Source organism: Cupressus sempervirens, chromosome 9 (genome assembly GCF_028749045.1).
Source record: "Cupressus sempervirens isolate cs-2001-9-10 chromosome 9, ASM2874904v1, whole genome shotgun sequence".
NCBI lineage: Eukaryota > Viridiplantae > Streptophyta > Pinopsida > Cupressales > Cupressaceae > Cupressus > Cupressus sempervirens.
In genome coordinates, this window is record NC_143126.1 from 59,557,960 (window position 1) to 59,573,500 (window position 15,541).

At 34.2% G+C, this 15,541-nt stretch overlaps 1 pseudogene; it reads left to right on the plus strand.

Annotated features, from left to right (window-relative positions):
• Window positions 1-1,376: 1,376 nt before the first annotated feature.
• Window positions 1,377-8,284, plus strand: LOC149537633 (uncharacterized; annotated as a pseudogene).
• Window positions 8,285-15,541: the final 7,257 nt, after the last annotated feature.

The following is a 15,541-nucleotide window of genomic DNA, read 5'->3' on the forward strand; positions in this document are numbered from 1 at the left end:
GGCTCAAGAACGAGCTATTGTAACTAGAGATCAAGTAGAGGTTCCACATTGTAGAGGTTGTGCCACACAAGCTGCTCAGTAGGAAGAGAGCCCACGTAGAGCATCAAGAACAATCTGCACAAGCAAAGTCCAAAGAGACTCTGATGTGTTACACCAAAAATAGTGACCCACATCAGCGACTAGCAAAGTTTCATGTGGCCAAAGGAAGCTGAAAAATGTAGGTCAAAGGTTTTAAAGAAAAAACAAAGAACAATCACATCAAGAAAAAGTTGTAGTTTTTAAAGGGAATCTGCGAGTGAAAGAGGAGCCAAGGCGGTATGTTCAAAGCATAAATCTCCACTGCATCATCCACGTTGAAGTTGGGTATAGGAGCAAGGAAGAAAGCCGTAGCCCATGCAAAGTTAACAAAACACCAAATAGAGCTGCAGTCTTCTGTAGGCATCCAATTTCGTCCCAATTTTTACAGCCAGCGCATGAACTATCTCCCCCATTCTAAAAGCCATCTAGTGTAAACAAGCCTGTAGGACTGTAGTGAAAGTGAACAAACCTGGCTTTATTCTTGCGCATAGCATTCGAGAGAAAAGCTTCAACGCATCTTCATTGCAATCATTCTAACCATACCCTCCAATCATGGAAGTCCAGGAAATGAGATCTCTTTCAAGAATTTGGTCGAACACTTGATGTGCAGATATTAGATTCCTACATTTTCTATACATGTTGATCAAACCATTTTCTATATGAATATCTATTTTGTTTCCTAATCCAATAATATGGGCATGAAGGAGTTTGGCATTTACCACCGATCTTAGTTTTGCACATTCTTGTAACAGATTGTTGTAGGTTCTGCAATCAAGCCAAATCTCCCGTTGGTTCAATTCATAAAGAATATGAAGGGTCGAATAGGAAGCCGTAGGCAGGGGCAGCATTACAGTGAAAGCGGTTATTCCCACATTGCCCAAGCGGGGTAAATTTAGATGTTTAAATACAATATTACACTTCATTTGTGGTGTCCAAAGACAAAGGCCTTTTGTAAAGGCAATTGTATGGGAGGTGGGCCCCTTGAAGCCAACCAAGTGGAAGATGATAATGCTAAGTTTTGAACTAATGCTCAAATAAAGAGTTGATGATGTCAGCATGCATTGAGAAATTGAGAAAACCCAAAAATCCAGCAAAGGCAGATTAGCTCGGAAGGAGGAGATTTTGCCACATGTCTTGATCATGTGGTCATCATTAAGTCGCTATGCGAAAGATGCAAGGAAGTTACTATAGCGAGTTAGCGAGAAAGAGACTTGTGGCATTGATGTGGAAGGAGGGATTAAGGAGTTCATCAGAAAATGTGACCGGAATCAAGTGGTCGCCATGTCGCCATCGAAAAAATGAAGAATTTTTGGCAAGCAACTTGGCGACTTGTCAAAAATTTCAAAAAACTAGCAGAGCTTGAACATGGGTCCCGCTCAGAGATCAGGACCAATCCCATGGTGACACGTGGCATTGTTGCACAAGCTCGAGCCAGTAAGATAATGACATGTGGCGCTATTCAGATGGTTTGAAGAGGAAAGAGTAATTTCAAATTTGTTTTAAAATATATCTTTGATGTGCACAGTCTGTAAAAGAGTAAAAATTGGTTAAAAATTATAACTTTTCTATAGTTTAAACTATAGAATATTTAAATTTTTCAATTTTATCCTTTTGTGTGGAAGCCATGAGCAGAGGGCTGATCTTCAGAGGGCCATAACTGGAGCATTTTTTAGGCTAAATAGGCACTCCAATATACCGTCGGAACCGCAAGAACCTAAACTTTCTAAATCTAAAGTTGGTTTTTGCACAGGTATTCAATGGTTCACACTGTAGATCAGTTTGTGAAAATCAGGGTCATTAGCAATAGAACAAGCAGTTTTGATCATGAAGTATCAAAGTTGGTCAGAGGGCAGTCCTAGAGGCTTGTTGGGATTTGAAGGTGAATAAAATCAATTCTGAAATATTTTCTTGATTTCTACAAGGCCATTTGAACTGATTTGTTACTTTTATCGAGTTCACTTTGACACCAAAATCAGTTACACTTTCTCATCATCAAATTTTTGAGATACTTGACGCCTTTGAAGGGTAAAATGATGGGGATTTGATTTTCAGTTAGAGGGAAAAGATAAGAAAGATGGTTTTAATCTGCTATGAAGGTTTTTCGAGTGGACAAGTGTCATGTTCAAATTCAATCCAAGAAATTACTTCTTCCTATATCTTTCTTTCTTCGTCTCATTATGAGGGTTCCAATTTTTGCACTGAGAGACCATTCTTCAGCATTTTCTTCTTGTATTGAACAACATTTTGAGTTTTATGCAAATAGTTCATGTCTGTTAGGTGATTTATGAAGTATTATGTACATCTTTCATGTATTTGGTTTCAAGGAAAGCAAATAAAGAGCAGTAATGGTTCCAAATTCAGTCTGAATCTTGTATCCTATTTCTAGATCTGTAATCTTTTCTAGTTTATGATCAAAGACCATAGATTAGGTTGCATCTCATTTACTGATGTATGTGATTGAAATACCTTTCTTATGGAATAGAGAGCCATGTAACTTCTTGGTGTTTATCACAGGGTTTATTGATTTCATGATGGGATATTCTGAGTATGAGATTCTTTTTTATGCAGATATATATTCACAAGTTGAAAGATAGATCAGAGATCTGGATGTAGTAATATGTCTAAGATCTCCAGGAGATGTATGGTTATAATTCATTTAATTTCCCAATAGATAAGGCACTGATCACTTATAGGATCACCTGTTATACTGCTGCATATTTGAGGTTTTGCTGAGATCAACATCGATAATCAATCATCTTTACATTTTATGTTGAAGAGCTAGAATGGTCAAACCCTCACTCAGCTTGTGCATTCCATAGATTTTCATTCAGCTATTGTACATCTCTATTATTGCATTAAGTCTTTAGGAGATATAAAGGGTTTCAATCTGCTTATTAGATTCAGGGATATGTTCTGCACTGGTACAGTATCAATTGAATCTCAGGTCTACCCACCTAGGTTTTGCAGAGCTTGAAGAAGAAGAAGGGTCTAGCCTTATAGTTGGCCTGGTGTTTGAAATGATATGTTGATAATGGGAGTTAGCTACCCCTAGATGCATCAGTTTCTCATTGGGATAATTGAAAACCTTCCAACGTTTTCAAACACCAACACTTATAACACTTGAATCATTCATATCTGCCAATTATTTTATTGTGTGTGCTCTTTTATAGTTCTGAGTATTCACAAAACATTTAGAAAATTACAATTTATTGACCATCTTCAACCTATAAATTAGTAAGAGAGGAAACCTCTATCTCCTCCATCTTCACTCCCAGTAATAGATACATAATTGATGGTAACAATGATAGCCAACCTAAACCTTGTGGCAATTGATAGAATGACAGGAAAGTATCCAAGTAGCTTATAGATAAGTATTTGGTAAGCAATCTAAAATAATGATGCATTGAAATGTGTAGCTTAATTCAGATACATCAGTCCCTTTATCAAGTTGTGTCTATAGAGAATGATGTTTTTGGAATCAATATTGTCATTACACCAAAATCTTGAGTTGTCAATGAATGGCACAACATCTAAAGATAGGGATCCATGAGAGGTGGTTAAGCACATGTCACAAATCCATTGGTCTATGTTGAGTAGTACCTTCACCTAGAGGAGATGAAGGCACCAACCTCCCAACAATGCCCCCCTCAGCATGACTTAAGGGATTTGAACCTATAACCCAATGCTCTAATACTCCTTATTGTAATCACTATTTTCATTACATCAAAAGCTCAAGTTATCAATAAATGTCACAATAATTAGAGATAAGGATCCATGGGAGGCAGTTAAGAACATGTCACAAATCCATTGGTCTATGTTGAACAGTACCTTCACCTAGAAGGGACGAAGGCACCAACCTCCCAACAAATTTTTTTTCAGCCTTGGAGGTTGCATGTGTAAACTTGGAAGGTCCTTGTCTCATAGGCACCTAATTTTACTTTCTCAACTGACAGTTAGAGTAGCTTCTTCTAAACATGGCAGTAACAATAGAAATATAATTGAATCACTCATAAATATATATAAGCACTCAAAGCATCATTGTTTCTGATTATATTTTACACTATAAAATGACATGTAAAAAATTTCTTTCAAGCCACCATGTGATATTTAGCATGATAATAGTTCGAACCTGCAGATTCAAATAGACCAAGTAAGCCATCACTTTATCCATGAAAATTTTGTAAATGAAGCTCAACTAATAAATGTGAATAGTTTATTTTCCCTTTAGCAGATTAATATGGCCTTATATTCGTCAACTATTGACACTTTATATAACAAAAAAAATCCACAAATACACTAATAGAAGTCCATGGCACAAAAAGGAACTTAAATAATTCCATTCATACATTGATTCCTTTATTTGGGATGTTATTATTTCAATTTGATTATATTAGTCTCTCTTATTTGTGTATGAAGTATGGTGTGTGGCTTGATTTTTTCCATTATCAAATAGATTAAATTAAAAAATAATAACTTAATCTCTTCTATTTCACCATCATAATAAACTCATGCATCCCAATATTGATCATTCTTGAGAGTTCCATTGACCAGTTGTGCACTTGCATTTATGTACAATAAAACATTTATAGTGAACACAATTGAGTTGGTGTCTATTCCTACATGATTGTCATCTTGATCGGATAGGTTCTTGTAGATGTTGAACATGTTGAGCCATTGGCCAGTGTTGTTGCCAAGGGGTTGAATGTCAAAGGGAGCCATGAATAAAGTGATTTTTTCTCTTCCCCAATGGTATGATATAGGAATCAGGTTAGAATGTGTCCCAAATGAAGCTTGATTTCAAGCTATCACTACAAAGATACAGAGAACCCTTATTAAGATTCAAGCTATACTTTTTCCATGCCTACAGATCAAAAAGAAAACTCTAAGTGCTCAATCAATTTCTTCTTGCCACCATTGTAGAAATATCTTTCTCCAATTACTTCCCAACATAGATGATCATCCTCATTCTTAATCTGACTTAATTACATCTTAGTGTTTAATAGGTTTATAAATCACATATCAATGTTTAACAGGTTTACAATCTTCAAAGTATAATGAAAGTCTGCATTTAACATAGAATCACCATCACACTATTTGGTAACTCACAAATTTCATAAAGATCCCAAAGATTGAATGTGCCTAGATACCATATTAAAATTATGGATCACTGCAAATGTACTAATACTACCATAATATGTGGTATGTTCTTTTCAAATGCAACATCCTCTCACATTTATATTGAGCATAGGACATGAATAGACATGTCCCTTCCTAGGTCATGTCTATTTGATAATCTAATAATTAATATTAATAATAGTTATATTATATATATAACAATAAACTTATATCTCATATATAATGAACACACATATATAAAGGATAAAGACATCTGAATTGACTAAACCTTTAACAACTATAATGTGTATCATGTGTTTCACTTCTTTCATTTAGTGCATGCATATGTTCCATGATAATGATAATTTTCCTTTTCGAACCATTTTGTGAAGTGTCATTTTGAGCATTTGTCAAATTTGCATTTTTGTCTAAGTGTCAAATAATGACAAGAAGCCTAGTTTACAATTTAATATCTTGCACCTAGTAAAGTTTCATGACTCGTCACTTTGGGAGATTCTAGAATGCATATCAAAGAACCTATGTTTCATATTTCAAATTTTTTTGATATGTTTTGACTAGGTTTTGAATCCCTCAAATTTTCTTGTTTATTGTTGTCATGTTGATGCGTATTGTTCAGAATTCTAGGAAGCCTATTTGACCAGTGATAACTTTCACCCAGTTGACCAAATTGAAGAATTTATTTTTCCATTTCATTCTAGGGGTCAAAAACTTGCTATGTTCTAAATTTGAGCTTATGAAAAATCTATTTGACTAGTTTTGAAACGTGATTCCATATGCAATTTGTAAAACTTATTGGTAACTAAATTCTAAAATACTAATAGATGGAATTAAAATGATTGTACCATTATGTTCTCGACTAAAAATTCTCCAAGTGTGCGAGTTTTCAAATCCTAATGAATCCATTTCCACACTTCTTCGAGTCCATTCTGTTTGCAAAAATAATTGTTCTACTAGTGTTCCCGATTCTAAAATTCCAAGTACCCAACTTTTTAAAAAAATCAAATTTTCCCACTCATTTTTCATGAGCCCAAATCATAGACTTATACTCTCCAGGTGACATTAAACCAATGCCCAGATCTCAGGCCCCCATGTGATTGTTTGACCTATTTTCAAAGCCAGATTTGAAGGCAATTTATTGTTTCTGACATGGTTGTTTGTAGGATAGTTTGAAGTGAGCAACTTTGATGGTCAATATCTTTTGAACTAGATGTCATCAAGATCCAATAATTTGTAAGGTAAATGTATGGAAACTAGAGAGCGTGAATGCAAGTTTTTAAGGCCTAATTGATTGTTTCAGATAGTTTTTATAGCCAATCAGGGGACCCCTTCCATAGAAACAAAATTTCTAAAAGATGGGTTAAAAGTAGGTTTAAATGTTCAATCAATGATCCAAATTCAATTCATTCAATATGGAAATGTTATTTAAGGCATGATTCTCAAGTTAGGTGTTTGATTTTTATTTTTTTAGCTAGGCCCACTTTCACACCTAACTAATTTCATCATGTTGGTAATGACTTGTCAAGATTGAAGATGTAGAAAGAATGGGTTATAATGTTTCTAAACATTCTTAATATCTTAATATACGCATATGTCTTTCTAGGTCAAAGGCATGTGAGATGTAGTGATATACAATGAAATATAAATGATGAATTTAGACCTTTCAATGAAGTCTCAAGGATCACATATGTTGAAGCCCACTTTAGAAATGACACAAGATTGGATCATGAATGTTTATTTACAAGACTTGTTCATTTCATTCATGATCAATAGTTTCCTCTTTTGTGGATAGATGATATGATTGACTTCAAGTGGATCATTTCAGATGTTTTAGCTTTACATTAAAAATTCATATGTATGTTTCCAAGGAAGATAAAAGGATGCCCAAATATGATTGGTGTGGTTTGTTTCATGAGGGGAGGTTGTGTTATGCATTAGGGAAACACTGTAAAGAACATTTTTGGGGAGGAGGTAGCTACCTAGGATAGTATAGAGAATACTTCCATGGATATAGAAACTACTGAAAATGCAAGCAAGAGATCTAAGGAGGAAGACCCACAAGAAGATAATGACAATGAAGATGACTCATCTAAGAAATAGAGAATAGATAAGCCTGACGATTCCTAGCAAAATAGTTTAGAGAAGTCTTTGAAAGAAGATATTCTTGAGGTCATGAATGGTCAACAAGGAGATTTTGCAAAGGTAGAAGGAGAAGAGGAGGTAGTATGTTGGACTAACTACATATGTTCCCCTTTGAGATTTGTGACATGGCTTAACCACCTCCTGTGTTCTATAAGTCTAGTGGTTGTATTATACATTGATAGATTGATCTTTTGGTGCAATGATAGCTCTAGCTTGTAACAAGTAGTATCAGAGCTTGGTCATAGGTTTGAATCTCCTTAGGTAACATTGAGGGGGGGATTGTTGGACTAACCACCAATGTTTCCCTTTGAGATTCATGACATGGCTTAACCACCTCCTATATTCTATAAGTCTAGTGATTGTATTGGACATTAATAGGTTGATCTTTTGGTGCAACGGTAGCTCTAGCTTGTAACATAGTAGAGGGTGATGCACAAAATGAAGATGGTGGTGGCAAGGCTAAGGAGTAGAAGAAAGTGGGTCCTATGAAAGTTGTCCCCAAAGCATTTGATGACTCTAAGGAGATGTTTGATTATTTCTACAAGTTTCTCCATTATTGGCCACTCAATCTCAATCTCAATAAGTATGACATATGGTATTATGGGATTTTCTTACTCAAGGTCACCACAAACCAAATAAAAAAGTTGGCCCCGGCATTGAAGTATTTTATATTAGAGTCCATCCAGTGTTTTAGAGTAGATTTTTTGTCTTGATAAGGAAGGATGACACCATAGATGAATTTAGTTATTGCAAATGTATAGATAGCTTATTCCCACTACCAAAGGACATGAAAACATCTAGAAAAAATCTTGGGTCATTTGATCAAAGGAACAATAATAAATCAAAACAAGGTGGAGGAGGTTGAGGTGGTAGGCATAGTGGTAATCTTGGCAAGCATGGTGGCCATGGAAAGGGTCATGGTAGGAATTGATGCTTATCTAAAAGGTATCCCCTTAGCCAATTTTGGATAGAGATACTACTCAACCATAATACTCCATCTTCAATGTACTTTGTATGTGAAGGAGAGATTGTGAAGTTGGGTGTGTGGGACTAGATTTATTTTAGAACCATTTAAAATGAAGTTGCAAGACATTTCAACTCGGTGCTAACATAAAGCTTCTCGATCAAATTTTCAAGATCCTGCAAAAAAAAAAACTACAAATCAAAGATCAACACATGTTGCTTTGAGTAGGATCACCATTCTCTAGAGGTAGATGCATAGTCAAAAGCATCAAAAGGGGTCTATGCTAAAAAAAATGATGAAAATTGCACAAGGTTTGATGATGGGATTATTATATCACATTCATTTTGCATGACCTTTTCTATGTATTTTTAGATCCTAGCACTCTACTTTTCTAATGTCTTTAGCCAAGTGCTTATAGACACAAGACATGCACATGTGTGGGCCCAAGAGGGGGATTTGAATGCCAAGAAAAAGTTTGAACAAAAATGAAGGCAAATCTGATGATGTGAAAAAATGTGGATAACTAGATGGACCAACTATAGAATGACACTTGGTATGCACTCTAAGGCACTAACATAGCAATATGGACACTTAATAGAACATTGTAATGTCACAGATGGTGTGGAAAAAGATGAATCAACATGTAAAAATGTGACAGGTTGACACATCTCCCAAGTGTTGAGGTGGCAAGATTACATGTGGCATTAAATTTGAGGTGGTGACATAGACTAATGTGACACATGTCATGTTGTCACATTCTCATGATGACATGGTAGAAAGTTGACTGGACTTGTGATAAAGTGAAGTCACAACACATGGTGACAGATGCTGATAGATGCTGACATGGTAAATTTCAAACAAATACACTAGATTGCACCACATGATGGAGATCGATGGCTATCACTTAGTACTGATGGGAAGTTTCTCAAAAGTTAAGCAAAGTAACATAGCAATAGGCTACCACATGGTAGAGGGTCAAATGTGACATGTCAATTCGTGAATGAATTACAAGTTGCCACGTAGCACCTAGGTGGCATTGATTATGTAGAATGACCCAATCATGTGATGACACATGGTGAGGTGTTCAGGTTGTGATGATGTGATGGTGATTAGACAAATATGGACTAAGGAGGTATGACCATGTGTCATAATGATGGTCAACAAGGTTTGACCCAAATGGAAAAGGGGGAAAAAGAAAAGTTCAAAAAAATAATTTTTTAATACAATTTCCCTCATTTGACGTGTAGACCTTTTTAAATATTGAAATTGGGTTTTATTATATAGTTTAAACTTTGTAAAATGGAAATTTTTGCAACAAATAAAGCTCTGTAGATTAGTCATAGACCTAAAGTTTCAAATAGACACCCTGGGCATGTCTTTTAGGTCAATATAGGACTATTGTATATCGTCAAAAAGCACTTAGAGTCTACTTTCTAGATCTTCCTTTAGTTTTTGTATTCATATTAGTGTATAAAAAATATTTTAGGTTTTTTTTTTGAGGTGATCCTTATTCAATTGCATTCTGGTATGAGTAGTTCAGATTCAATTTGTGGCCAAATTAACAATGGGTATGTACCAAACTTGAAGAGGATTTTACTAGGAGTATTATTTTGCCTCCAAATTAGTTTGGTAGAATTTTTTGTAATATTTTGATATGAGATATGATATTTTATCAAAAAATGGTTTTTCTCATCATTCTTGAAAGATATTTGTGAGTTTGTTGGTACAATGATAGGATATGATCCAATTTTTAGTTATAGAGAGAAGAAAGAGGTTTTGCAACAAAAATATAGGGAGATTCAAGTAGAAAATTGTCGATTCTAGATTAGATCCAAGATTCCTTCCTTCTTCTATTTCTTTCTTTCTTCTCTTTCTATATAGGGTTGGTTCTAGACTTTTGGACAAGTTCTATAGATGTGATACTACCATTCTCAGCATTGATCTCTTGTATGAACATCATTAGTGGAGTTTTAATGTATATTTATGGTCTAATGTGTGTTTTATGAGTCTTTCATGCATCTTGAATGTACTTGCTTCAAAGGAATGAATACAAAGATAAGAAAATTACTTAGTTTTAATATGAATTCTTGTCTCCTAACTCTTTTGTTTGCAATATTTTGGGTTTGTGGACAAAGAAAATAGATCCGGTTGTAATTCATTTTGGGTTGTATGTCTTGATGTGTTTTTCCTTTGATTCAAAGAATCATGTAAATGCTTGATATATCTTGCCAGGGTTGTAGATTTCATGAGAAGGATATTATGAGTGTGAGGTTCAGATTAAACATAGATGTTTGATTTACAAAGTAAAAGGATAGATCATCAATACCTACTACATGTTGTGATTTGTGTATTACCCAATGGATAGGGCACTAATCATTCTTAAGATCTACAAGTATATTGTTGTTTCATATTTGGGTTTAGCTAATATCAACCAATTAATCATTATCCATTTCCATTTCATGTTGTAGAGCTGAAAAGGATAACCTGCACTAAGCCTGTGAATGCATTGATCATGTTATTAGTCTTTCCATGCCTTTTTCATTTGCATAAGCATAGAAGATTTTAGTTTTTAATCTGCTTGATACATATTCAGATGTGTGTTTTAAAAACTAGTATCATATAAATGAGTCTGAGGTCTACCCACCTAGGTTTTACAGAGCCTGAAGTGAAGAAGGAGTTCAGCCATATAGTTGGCCCGGGTTCTAGAAAAATTGTGTTCACCATAGGAGATATCTTCCCTTAGATTCAATCTTGTCTTGGATACCTGGTAGCTGAAATTTCTATTAAACCAGAAGCCAACACATTCTAGGAAAATAGGCAAAAATAGATACAAGAAACAAGCCACAACATGTAGATCTCCATGTTTGTTTTATATTCAAACCATGCATCTCTTGTTTAATAGTTTGTTCTCCTATAGGATTTGATAACCTAACTCTTTTAATGCACAATGTTTTGGAGAAAAAAAGGATGTCACTGACAAATGGATCAGTGTATGTGTTATATCACTACCCTCTGAATTACAAGGTACAACTCCCTTAGGATTTGCAATGAATATGTATTTCTTAGATCAGGATTTTTGACTAAATAAGATTTTAACTTGAGAGTAGTAAAGGCTAACCAAATTTCTTGTAGACACAAACAATTTAGGAAAAATGGATTAGGACAACCTATCACACCCAGTGGAATGTCTATAATAGATTATCTTGAGATTTTTTAACTCTTGCTTCATTCTAAATGGAGATTAATTATCTAAATGCAAAAGAGGAAAGGAAGAAGAGATCTACATGAGGGAAAATGGAATTGATTTAACTATTAGACTTGGATGAAATGGAATCCAACAAGTTACTAATAGATTCAACCATTTTTATTCTTCAATTCCCAATGAAACTACTTTTAACATGCGATGAAATAAATAAGAGAAGAAGCATAACAAAATTTGAAAAAGTAAATTGAATTACTTATACTATAAATACCATGGTGAAATGGAATGCACAAGGTGATCATAGAATCACATGTAATCGTCCTTCAACTCTCAATGTAGAACTAATCTCTAGGCAACAAAATATGAAAAGAAAATTAGGTAAATGGAATTATAGATCCAATTCACCATCAAGTTTGTCAAAATTTGTATTATCAGAAGAAAATACATTTATAGTTTTCTATCATCCCCTCATTTTTTGCAGAGAAATAGTCACTCAATAGAAAAAAATAAGAATAAAATATAAAAATATCTAAACAACATGATATAGACATGTGGCATCTTCCCATCTATGATTTTGACTCCATAACACTTCTGAAAACACACGGTGATTGTTTATCTTCATGTTGCTTTAGGAATCCTCGAAAAATCTTCATTTTCTTCATATTTTGTTGTTTAGCATCAAGTCTATGTAATTCATATTTTAATGGTCACAACAATTGTTAAATCTGACCATTGATCTATGATCAATGATCAAGATTAAGCCTAGCAATCTTTCTTATTCCCATTTTCTAGCTCCTTCACAACCATTTTTTTGGATACAATTTTTTAATTATGTGTTGTCTTTGATGATACACAAATCCTATATTAGTTATCAGATAGAGTCTACAGAGCTCAATTGGTTAGCAAGGCAAAAGGCAGAGTCTACCAAGCTCAGATAGTCAACAAAGTGAATTACAAAGTCTACTAAGCAATGTAGTAGTTACACTATGGAGATAGTTTCTACTAAGCTCACTTGGGCATTGAAGAATTTTATGGTAGAAGTCAATTTCTACCGAGCTCACAAGGTCAGCAAAGGAAAGTTAGTGTTTACTGAGTTCACTCAGCCTCCAAAGGATTTTGTAGAATTCTTAGTGTTTACCAAGCTTCAATTGGTTAACACTGGAAATCATTTCTCCAAGATTGTTTACTGAGTAGGTTCGGCCAATGGAGGATTTCATTATTTTGGAAAATAAAGTTTAATTGTTTCATGTAAAGTTTGTAGCTAACTAATGTAATGATTATTGGTAAATGTAACTTTTAAATGAGCTAACTAGATAATTTTTATGGTATAAATAAAAGGTCAAGTTGTGAATTCAATAGGATGGTGAATGGATGAATGAAAGAGAGAGCATGCAAGTGAGTTGATTTTGTGAAGTCTGAGAAAATTTTGAAGAAGGATCAGATATCCTTGAGGAGCAGCAAAGGTGTATTTGATTAGAGAGGATCTAGTATAAAAAAATAGAGATTTTTAATAGAAAAGTTTAGTTGCATCTCATTCAGGTCACTTCATTGTTACTTTTTCATCATTATAGTAGTGATTCCTAAATCTCTTAATAGAGTTGGTTTAATAGCCATTTTTGTAAATCCTCTAACAAAGTGGATAGTTCTTTTGAATTGTTCTTAAGTCCTCTAGCAAGGCCACTCCTAGCAAGGTGATTAAATCCTTTAACAAGTTCACACCTCACAGTGTGTTTTGTAACCTTTAATAGGGTTGGCTCCTAATAGGGCTCATTTCAGAAGAGTGAAAATTGGTAGCTAGTTACTTGGTGGTTTTTCCCATATTGGGTTTTCACATTAAATCTGGTGTCTTTTGTGTTGATATTATTTCTTTTATGCTTGCATGTTAAATCTTTGTGAATGCTTGATAAGTTAACATACATCTACCGAGTTACAGCATATTTCTGTGTGGCTACCAAGTGACAATAGTAACTAAGTTTATAAGACATTTAAGGGATATGTGGATTTATTTTGTGGTAACTGATTTAGCCCCCACCCCCCTCAGTTACTCCATCTATATTTCCAAAAATTGGTATCAAAGCCTTTGGTGCTTGTAGTAAGGATTTCAAGGATATAAGCTAAAGATTAGGATGTCTTACAAGAGGGAAATTCCAAGGCTTAACAGGGATAACTTTTTAGCATGGCAAGGTCTCATGAGACTCCATCTGGCTTCCATTGGAGATACAAGATTGAAATATCTTGATGAAGAATATGTGACTTCTTTTGGTACACTATCTATTAATGACATTACTAAGAAGAAGACTCATAACACCATGATGATAGACATTGCATCTGCATTAAGCTATGAAGAATTTGATGATGTCAAAGATTGCAAAACTGCCTTTGAAATGTGGAACAAGCTAAAATATATCTATGGAGGTGATGATAATGTAACAAGAGCCAAAGAAAAAATTCTAAGAGGAAAATTTGATTAGTTGAGGATGAGAGAGAATGAAAACATTGCCAAATATGTTGAAAGAGTCAAAATATTTGTTAGTGCAATCAAGGCTTCTAGAGGAGACATTGAAGAGAAAATTGTTGTAAGTAAAATTCTTAGAACATTACTTCCCATTTATCCAATTAGAATTTCTACAATTCAAGAAAGAAGATGTAAAGCAAATCATAAGATAAATTTAGAAGTAATATTAGGAAGATTGACTACATTTGAGCTAGATAACTATGACAACTATGTTCTAGCTTCCAAGAACATTGAATCAACATTTCAAGATTTCACTCAAAGAAAAGGGCAAGAAGATAAAGGTATCCCAGTTAGAAAGTGAAGAAGAATCAGAATAGAGTTATGACAATGATCTTGAGGTGGTTGAAGCTCTACTATCAAGAAAATATTTTAGAGGCAGAGGGAAACACAAAGGTAAGGTTCCTTTGATCTATTTTTCATGTAAGGAAATTGGACACATTGTTGCTAAGTTCCCAAACAAGAAAAACAAGGATGAGAAGAAAGGTCATAAGTGTAATGGCAAGAAAGACTTCAAATCATTCAAGGACGAAGGTAAGAAAACATGTTTCATGGCTAAGGATTCTAATGAATCTGATGATGGTGAAGATGAAATTGTTTACATTGTTGTGAAAGATGAATCTGATAATGATGAGGAAGATAAAAAAGTCACTTATCTCTCATGTGAGCAAAAATGATACATGGATAATAGATAGTGGTTATTCTCATCATATGACTGGTGACAAAGCTAGGTTTGAACAATTTGAAGACTATGATGGTGGTAGTGTGAGATTTGGTAATAATGAACCTTGTTGCATAAAATGAAGAGGAAGAATCTCACTAACCAAGGAACTTGTATGTGATAATGCCCATTAGGTTGGAGGTCTAAAACACAATTTGTTGAGTGTGGCACATTTAATCAATATTGGATTCAAAGTGGAATTCATGCATGGAAAAGCAAGACTACTAGATTACAAAGGAAAGATGATTGGATTAGGCATACAAACAAAAGGTAACTTGTTTTATCTTGAAATTGGTGAATGTTCATGTTTTATTGCTCAAGTTGAAGAAATTTGGTTATGGCACAGAAGGTTATGTCATGTGAACTTTGATAATCTGGTGAAAATAAGAAAATTCATGAAAGTAAGAGGCATTCCTAGTATAAAGAAACCTGATGTTGGTCTATGTAAAAATTGTCAGATTAGTAAGATGGGAAAGACTAGCTTTATATGTAGGAACTATTAGTCTAAGGAAATTTTGGAAATTATGCATACTAATTTGTGTGGACCTATTGAAATTGAAAGCTATACTAGAAAAAATTTCTTCATTCTTTTTATTGATGATTACTTTAGAATGATGAGTGTTGTGTATTTAAGAGAGAAATCAGGAGCATTTGAGAAGTTCAAATGGTATTTGGCCATAGTAGAGAAGGAAACAAGGAAAAGATGTGAAATGCTTGAGGTTAGACAGAGGTGGTGAATTCATCTCCCATGAGTTTAATAACTTTTGCATTGAAAGGGGAATCAAAAGA